The sequence below is a fragment of the Cavia porcellus genome, unplaced genomic scaffold (assembly GCF_034190915.1).
Source record: "Cavia porcellus strain 051 isolate PalLab524CR breed Dunkin Hartley unplaced genomic scaffold, mCavPor4.1 scaffold_19, whole genome shotgun sequence".
In the NCBI taxonomy this organism is placed as follows: domain Eukaryota; kingdom Metazoa; phylum Chordata; class Mammalia; order Rodentia; family Caviidae; genus Cavia; species Cavia porcellus.
Genome location: NW_026947502.1, coordinates 9,061,656 through 9,071,122, shown reverse-complemented (window position 1 = coordinate 9,071,122; position 9,467 = coordinate 9,061,656).

Sequence of the window (9,467 nt, the reverse complement as noted above, 5' to 3'; positions counted from 1 at the left end):
CTAAGGTCACACAGTGTGGTGGAGCAAATTGAACCTAATTGTTGCTCAGTTCTCAGCCATACAGAAAAGGAAATTGGGCCAAGAGGTTAGCATGCTGTATGGCTCGAATGGATGCTGAATCAATTAGCTTATTCTGACCTGCTGAATCAAGGTGCAGTTAAGAAATAATTTAAGCACTGCCAATCTTGCCCCACAAGGTAGAGGATAAATGTGGACAGGTCAAGGGATAGAGGCAGCCAATACAGAGAGGGTAATGGAGCAGTTTGTCACTTATAAAGAGATGGACTTAGGGCTTCCTGGTATACATTGATTGTGAAAAATGAGCCTCTTTTCTCCAGTAGAGGTTAGGGTCTCTAAAGAGTCCTTTGGGTGAAGTGTATTGTAGTCTGCCTGCCTTGACTACCTAAAATACAGGCAGTGAGAAGATAAGACGGCTGTGTTTTAGTTCATTCAAGTCACTGAGAGGCCACCTAGAAAAGAAACTGGTACCAAATGAGGTCATTATGAATACATTTGACCAATAAATTTAAATTTTAAAAACCCCTAGAAGGAATACCAGGATAGGCTTTACTAAAAGTAGAAGGCAAATAAATGCTAAGACCCCAGCTGAGACTGGGAGAGGATGCAAACTAGCACCAACAAACCAAAGTGAGTGTTGCTGAAGCTTTTTGTTACTTGTACCTCTCAGATACTTGGGTTAGGGTTGGCGGCAGCGGGTTGGGGGGAGCGTATTGGGTGATTCTTGGCTCTTCAGTATCTTTGGGGTTGAGGTGATCATTCAGATGGGATTGGGGTAAGGGCCTGTTGCCCTCTAGCATAGCCAGACTCATTCACTGGCAGTAGCCAATTTAAAATCTGAAGCTGGCAAGCCTTTCCCTAGTCATTTTGGCTCGCAAGGCAGCATAGCAAATGGGTGAGGGTGAACTCAAGCTGGAGAACATTATTTCATGCTGGCTCCACTGCTTCCTGGCTGTGTGACCTGCATGTTCAGTCTCTTTGAACCTTGGTTTTCTATGGCGTGGCACTTGCTTCGCAGGATTGAGTGAGATGATGTGCATATGTCCTTGGTACAGTGCCTAACCACAGCAATCACCCTGTTCATGATAGCTGGCAATGATTATAACTATGGTATGGGAGAAGAAACAGGCTTAAAAGGCTTTGTGCTATGCTGCTACTCAGATATGCTGTCCTCATTTTGTGACTCTAGGACCTCATGGTGGCTTTAGAGTGGGGAAATGTGACTTTTTCCTGTAATTCTTGAGCCTCAGTTTTCTAACCTAGAAGGTGGAAGTAGTAATATCTGTCTCATTTATCTTGTGACGTCATATGCACTTCAATGTAGTGAGAACATTTAAAGAATATGACCCCAAAGGACTCAAATTTTAAAAGATGTTCCTGAGTATTAACTTATTACCATCCTGAGACTGTGCATGTGGTAAAAAAGCTAACAGTAATATCTTTCTGCCAAAGTATTAAGGGAGAAAACCCTTGGAACATACCTGTCCAGAAACTGTCCCAATCCTTGCCGTCCCCATCTGCATTCATGTTTCCTGGTTACAGAATTCCACATTTCTGGCGTGCAGGTTCAAGAAGGGAGTCTGGTTGCTGGGTGAGATAAGCCCATGACCACGACTTGTTCTAGACATCCTGACCTTTAGCAACCCTAGCAAGTTTGGCCTTGCTAGACTCTTGATTATCTCCTTCACTTTGGATCTCTTCCGCACCAACTTACTCACTTTGTGAAGAGTGAGATTACTTATATATTTGAAAGCCAGGAAGAGCTCTTGGCAGCCAAATGATATTTCATTGAACACTGGGCTTCTCCTAAGGCTCATCCTTTACCTGTTCATCCCTGTCTTTGCCCTCAAACTCAGGATATTCTTAGTACTCAGATTATGGGACTTGTGAGCATAAAATTTTCAGATGACTGACATTTTAAAAATGAAGCAAATACTATGTACATGTTACCTAAAGGTGTTTTTTTGAGTACCTGGAATCGAACTCAGATCCTCACATTTGCCAGGCAAGTACTGCTCTGCTGAGCTATCGCCCTAGTCTAAACATATTTTGTTAACTCTACTTCCTAGTTAGCATTCTTTTTGATACCATTTTCTAGACATCTTTGAAAGTGTAAGTGATTATTTCCTGGCAGTTACAATACTGGATCTGAATAAGGGACATTCTTGAGGCTGGCATAGAATGTGTCCTGAGTTTATGGAAAGCATGTCCAAAAGATGACATGGACATCAAAGACATGGGGGTAAGAGAAGCATTTGGGGTTGAGCCCCAGCTTTGGTTGGAAATATTTGTCACAGATATGATTTTGGTGTTTTAGAACATTTGCACCGCCACTTTGTTCCAGGACTGAAAACAGGAAAGGTAGAGAGTATAACAAACTTCGAGGGGAGGGGGGGGGTGTCCTAGAAAGCATTAGTCAGATCATCAGAGAGAACAAATAACCCTCCAGCAGTGGGTCCTTTTCTCTGTTTTTGTTCTTGGTTCCTGTTATGATGAAGAAATTTGTGCTTTGAATTAAGATGAGATTGAATGTGACCACTGTGTCTTAAATAGCCAGGAATCTTTTATATTAAGACTGCCATTTCAGGTACAGGAACAGGGAGGGTTAATAGCTGCCTTTGTGATCTGCCTGCACCTAATTATCTCCTCTGTCAACTTCTTTCCATTATGGATTTATGGCTTTGTGACTTAAAAATAACTTGTTTTAGGATCCCCCTTATACTTAGTGGGTTTCTTAGAATGATGGGATCATAGAATTTCAGAAATAGAAGGAAACACATTCCACATAATATATTTCTAGAGCAGAAATTCTCAGAAATAACATTTTTGAGTCAGAATCCTACTGTAGAATCATCTAGGGCTTTGATATGGCAAATTTGGATTTCTGGGAAGATAGCAGAACAGTAAAGGCAGAGTAAACAGCCTGTCTGGGAGAAACAGTCCAGATGCTGGAATATAGCATTCTGGAGAAGACAAGAAGGAAGGAGGTAGGTCCCCAAACCCAAGAAGAATCTATAGAGTAAGAATTGAAGCCCACAGAGAGAATAAAAAAAAGAAAAAACTGGTGGTGCCTTCTCCCAGAGCCAGACCCACTGTGCGAGAAGCACTTTTGGAACCTGGGGACACGTGGTCACAGTGGAGCTGGTGGCTGGCAAGCCTGAAGGCCTCTCTGGGGAGACACGGTGGCTGAGGAGAGCAGCGGACTGGAGAACTGCACTGGCTGGCAGTGAGTGTAGGGGACTCAGTCCTCCCTTGGGAATGAACGATTGCCTGGATGCCATTTTGGAGTCGGGCAGGATAAGCTCGGAGCCAGAACTATAGCCAGCTTCATTCAGCCACTCCTAGTTTGGAGAAGACTGGTGGAAATTGTTTGGACTGAGTCCTACCCCTGCGCATGGTACAACAGCTACCACCAAGGTTTCCCTAAAGCTATCCCCAACCAGCTCTGCTGCACTACATGGATTATACCTGGTGAAGGCTCCCTGCAGTTAACCAGCTCAGGAGGGAGATGCTAGCCTTTCCTATCCCTGCTTGCACTCCAGTAGCCACCAGCCGAGGGAAAAGCAGCAAACAGCCCCACACCAGCACACCCAATGGTCACCATCCGGTACCCTTAGCCAGCATGCTTCAGAGAAATTATAACAAACACAGGAAGTGCTGGGGACCCCATTGCCCACTTGTCTAGAAGAAACCAGGAACATGACAAGAGAAAGAAGCAAAAGGCAGTCTTTGGCCCCCAACCCAAGGAATACTGGTCCAGGAGATGTAAACACGGAAGAGATTGGGATTCACATACCTTGAAGTTTCTGAAGCAACAGCATCTGACATAAATAAACAACTTCATGAGGCTATTAAAGAACTTAGAACAGAAATACTATCTCAGGTAAGAGAAGAAATGAGAAACATAAAACAATTGCTAAGCGCCTCTAAAGACACGGAAGAGTAGAGGAGCATAGAAAAAGTAGGGAAACTTTCAATGAAGAATATAAAAAAGATCTAGAATACATGAAACATTTAAAGAGATTACCAGGATATTAAAAACTCCTTTGAAAGCTGGCAAAAATACTTGATACTTAAGATAGACTATCAAACCTTGAGGACAGGTTTGCAGTTAGTGATCATGAAAGGAATGATCTCCTAAAAGTAACAAGGCCCAGGAAGTAACAATACATAGGCTAGAAGATAACAAGAGGATCTATAACTTAAGAATAAAAAATGTGAATGAAGAAGCAGGAGTAAACACAAATGAAATACAAAGGCTATTTATAGAAATAAAGAGAACTTTCCAAGCATAGGAAGAGGATAGGATATTCAGATACATGAGGCATACAGAACTCCAGCCAGCTATAACCAAAAAAAACCCCAGCCATATAATAATCAAGATCCCAGAAATTTAACACAAGAACAGAATATTAAAAGCTGTCAGAGAAAAGAAACAGATCACTTATAAAGGAAAACTCATCAGAATCACAGCAGACTTCTCGACACAAACTATCAAATCAAGAAGAGGTTGGTGTAAAGTATTCCAAGACCTGAAAGAAAATAACCTCCAACCCTGAATGATGTACCTTGAAAAACTATCTTTCAAAATTAATGTATAAACAATATGCATCCATGACAAAGAGGAACTGGGGGAGTTCATGACCACCAAACCAATCCTACAAAAAATAATGAACATTTTAGAGAGAGAGGAAAAAAGACCATAGCTTCAGGAACAGTAGCAGAGGGTGCTTACTGAACAGGGCAGACAGTAGAATGAAGGGGAAAAGTCCATAACCAATGGCAGAAAAATAGCATGTTAGAGATGAGGCAGAGAAGGTTTGCCATAATCACTAACATAGATGGCCTCGATTCACCAATAAAAAGAAGCACAGGCAGAGTAGATCAGGAGATAGGGTCCATCGATATGCTTTATATAAAAATACATTTAACCTGAAAGAGGATTTATGGACTGAAAGTCAAAGATGAGAAAACAATGCTCTGTGTGACAGGGAACCAGAAAAAAGTGGGGGTAGCTTGCCCATCAGCTACAGATCAGTTAGAAAGCCTTGACACTTTTATACAATGGAAAACTACTCAGCTATAAAGAAAGAAAAACCTTGAGGCTCTTGTAGGTAAATGGATACAACTTGAGATTATGCTCAGGGGTAAAAAGGTTCAGAATCACTTAGGTGCAGGCTGCCTCCCTAATCTAAAAACTAAAGGAGTTAGTGGGATGCAAAATGTATGATACATCCTGTGAAAGTGAAACGGGAGGAACTGTCTAAAAAGGGAAGGCAGTGGCCATTGTTAATCTGTTATCATGATCTTAAATCTATGTTGTTTTCATTGTTCTGTTTAGTTTGGTTTTATTCTGTTTCAGTTTGTCTACTTGTATTAGATTTGATGGCATGGACAATTCCAAAGATAGCAGGATATTATGGTAACCATTTTTGATTTCCTATTAGCTTGATTTGAAGCCCTGTATTGCTTTCACTGTTGTGTTTTGATTGATTTTATTCTATTCTGTTTTGTTTGATGGTGTCAAGTCGGATGGTGTAGACAACTACTTTGAAGACAGTAAGATATACTATGATACCCATTCTGGTTTGACTATTATCTTCTTTTGAAGTCTTATGTCTCCAACGTTTTGTTTTTATTGGTTTTGTTTTGTACCATCTTGTTCAATTTCGTTAGGTCTGATGATATGGTAATCCTTTTGAAGATAACAAGAGGCATTATGATAGCCATTACTGATCTCCTTGTATTTTGTTTTTAAGTCATGTACCATGTTGATCCTTTTGTTTTGATTGACTCTATTTTGTTCTGTTGCATTTGGTTTTATTCTCTTCAAAATAAAATAAATGAAATGACAGATTCTTGGGCCCACACTCAGAGTCAGAGTCGGTCTTGGATAGGTCCCAGAAATTAGCTTATTTAAGACTTCCCCAATCTGATCTAAGTGAGCTGCACTTTGAGGAGCTCTGTTCTGTAACATTCTCCACAGGGTGATGACCTGCAGTGTTGAGGAGCTGACCACTTTAGGAGAAGGCTTATGCCATTTTAGGATAGGCCTGAGTGTAATCAAATCATGCTTTCTAGAAAACTGGAATCTGTGTTTAAATCCGCTTGTCCTATTTCTGCCCTCTAGGTTCACATAGGAAAAGTTTGATTCCTCTACCCTTGGATGTGCAGTGAGACTTAATAAATACCTATGGCAGAAATTCGTGTGTCTGAGGCATGTTGGGAGAGAAAACCTGTGTCTGAGTGGGTTGTGCTTTGAGAAAGTCAACTCCCCTCCTTGCTGGTGAGGATGGCTCCTTTGAAACGCAGAGTGTCCTCAAATGAGTGGGGAGACTCCTAGGGAGGGAGAGAGGAGTAAGCAGCAGGTCTAGGGTGCGGTGAATGACTTCTGTGCTCACATGGTATCAGGGAGCTGGGCAGATGCCTGGGCAGTAGTCATGACAAGTGTGGAACCTCATAAGCTTTGCCTCTAATTCTCTAAACAATTTCGACCAATTAATTCCTCCTGGTCCTATTTCCCAGTTTATAATTGCCCCTTCCAATCATTACTGTTGGAAATCCTATTTTTAAAATGCTGTGCTCTCTGGTATGTCCACCTTTTTGCTACTCTGGCTGGTTTTCTTTTGGTGGCTGGAGGTGGATGCCATTTCTCAGAAAGAATCATGACACTCAGTCCAAGGATGAGCCATTTGTTTCTCTCGCAGAGCTGCTGCTGTTGGAGTTCAGCCCCAGGATGGGTTTAGTAGGAATCATAGCAGCTGGCATCCTTATTCTGGAACAAGATGCACAGAGCCGTGGGTCTGTGGGGGTCTGTGCTCCTGGCCTGATGGGACACCCCTGTGTGGGGCAGTGTCTGAGGATAACCGTGGAGATGCCCTCCTTGTAGAGGGGAGCCCTTCCAGCATGTGTCCACGGCCTTGATGAGAGAGAAACAGAACAGGAGCAGTGTGGCCCTGTGCGGTGTCCCAGGGTCCTTATTCCACACCCTCACCTGTGTCTCTGCCTGTCCCTGCTCCTTTTGTCAGAGGTAACAGAGGTTTAGCAAGGAGAACTTCAGTGTGTGAGACTTTTGTTGGTTCTTGGAAGATCCTCTGGCTTTCCCAAGCTTCCAGTTTGTTTTCCAAGTGGGTTAGCAGGGTTTACCTCCTAGGGTTGATATGCTCCTCATGGAAGATAATGTCCATAAACACACTTGGCAATCTTTAAAGTGCTGGGAGGATGCCAGATCTTGTTATCTTCTGTTTCTTCTCAGGTTGGTGTACACTGAAGAAAGAGATCTCAGCTAAGATGGGTCCTTTCCTGGTTCCTGCTTCCATAGGACTTCTCTTTCTGTTCTTGGGCATGTCCTTCAGGTTCTGTGGCTAAAGGGGCTGGCTCAGTGGAAAATTTAAGTTGTCAGAAATTTGGATTAGGATTTATAGAAATAGTTTTCAGGCTGTCTGGAGACAAGAGTACTGGGTTCAGAGGCTATATGCATTAGTCAACTATTTGTCATTGTGTTAAAACTCCTGAGGAAAACCACTTAAAAGAAGAGCACTTTATTTTGGCTCACAGTTCCAGAGGTGCTAGTCCATGGCCTGTAGGTTCTGTTGTTCCCAGGTCTGTGGTAAGGTAAAAACATGACACTGGATGGACATGGTAGAGTAAAGCAACTCACTCATGACAGCTGGGAAGGGGAAGGGCAAGGAGGAGACAGAAATACAGAGACATCATGGAAGTGGTCAGGGACAAATGTAGTCCCCAGTGACCTTCTTCATGTGATTGGCCTCTGGTTTCTGATACCTAGAGCTATGAACTCGTCTGGATTAACTCACTGATGAAGCCAGAGTTTTGAGATCCAGTCACTTCCCAGAAGCCCTCAACACATGAGCCCCAGGGGATATATTGTATCCAGACCATGACACTAAATCAATATGAACAGAGTGATCACCACAGGGCTTCTATCTGTGAACTGCAGAAGTTTGGCTGGACTGGCTTCTTCAAGTCATAAGTACCCAAATTGTGGTGGACATTGTCTCCTCTTTGTGCACAGCTTTCGTACCATGCACAGCAGTGGTTAGCTGAGGCTCCAGGGTGTTCTAACTGCAGGGCCACCACTCCTGATTGATCAGAGATCTGGCATGCTTTCTTCATCAGCAGTCAATCCTCCTTGGGTAGCAGTGAAAGGATTCTGAACTGAGAGGAAAGAATCTCAGGTTCTGGTCCTTGCACGGTACCACTGCCCTTACATATTTTTAGTGATGTTTTAGAGATTCCTTCTCATTACCTCAGTTTCTCTGAAAAGTGGGTCCATAAGCCCTTCTCTGCCTTCTGTGGAAAGGGGCAGAGAGACTTACCGAAGTGTTTTGAGAAAGCGGAAGAAATCAGAGGGAGGAGGAGGTGGGTGCAGAGGAAGAGAGCCTGACCATTTCCGGTCACACTATGAAACCAGCATTTCATCTGAGCTTATTTTCTTTCCTTCATCACCTCCAGAGCATGGCAAAGGTGATGACAGAGCCCAGCAGACCGAGAAGGGGGAGCTGGAGAGTGAGGCGTGCAAGGAACAGGAGCAGAAAGCCCAGCACTTAGCCACGCCCCTCCAGCCTTGCTGGTCAGAACAGCCAGGAGCCCAGGTTTAATGCGGTCATCACCACCAGCGCAGGTGGGATCACTGTCTCTGTGGACAATTTGTCCACCCTTTGGGTTTGGCTGATCCTGGGAGGCAGCTGTCTTGGGAAGAGCAGAGCTAGCTGCTCAGGGAGGACAGGACCCAGCAAGAGTGCTGTTGGCTAACTGTGAAATTAGTGCTTTGTGAGTGGACTAATCAATGTTAAATAACTACATGGGTGGATTCAAAACCCATTTGGGTAGGGGTGAGAGGCTTGGGAAAGGGGCTGGGGCTTGCAGGGCAGTGGTGACCAGAGGATACTGCTGTTCTCTATCAGAAAGGGACCCTGCTCCTGATTCTGCTGTGCCTTTAGCTTGGCTGGCCAGGAAAGCAGTGTCAGCGTCACTAATGAGACATTTATCTAAGCCCTTTATCTAAGCAGTGGCATTCCCAGGTAACATTTTCCTTTTCCCTGAGAAATGTATCTTCCAAAGAAAGTTCTCTTTGAAGCTTGTGGAGAAGCAGATTAGTATCTGCAGCCACCTTCTGCATCAGGGAGCTCCCAAAGATGTCACACAGTGGGAAAGGTTAGCCCTCCCTGGCGCTTTTCTCTGCCTCTTCTCTTCTAGTCCTCCATGTCTGGGCTGTTTCTCTCCTTCCTGCCACTTTTACCATGCACTCTGCGATCTCGTAGCAGCCGTGTGTATTTCAGGATGGCTTAGTTTAAGGTCGTAGACTTCTAGTAGCTAGTGTGAGAATTTGAGGTGAAATCTCTATCTGTGGGCGCTGCTCTGACCTCTGCCAGGTTTTATTTCTCCCTGACCCAATGCCCGACAAGGGCTCCCCACAGTGACCTGTC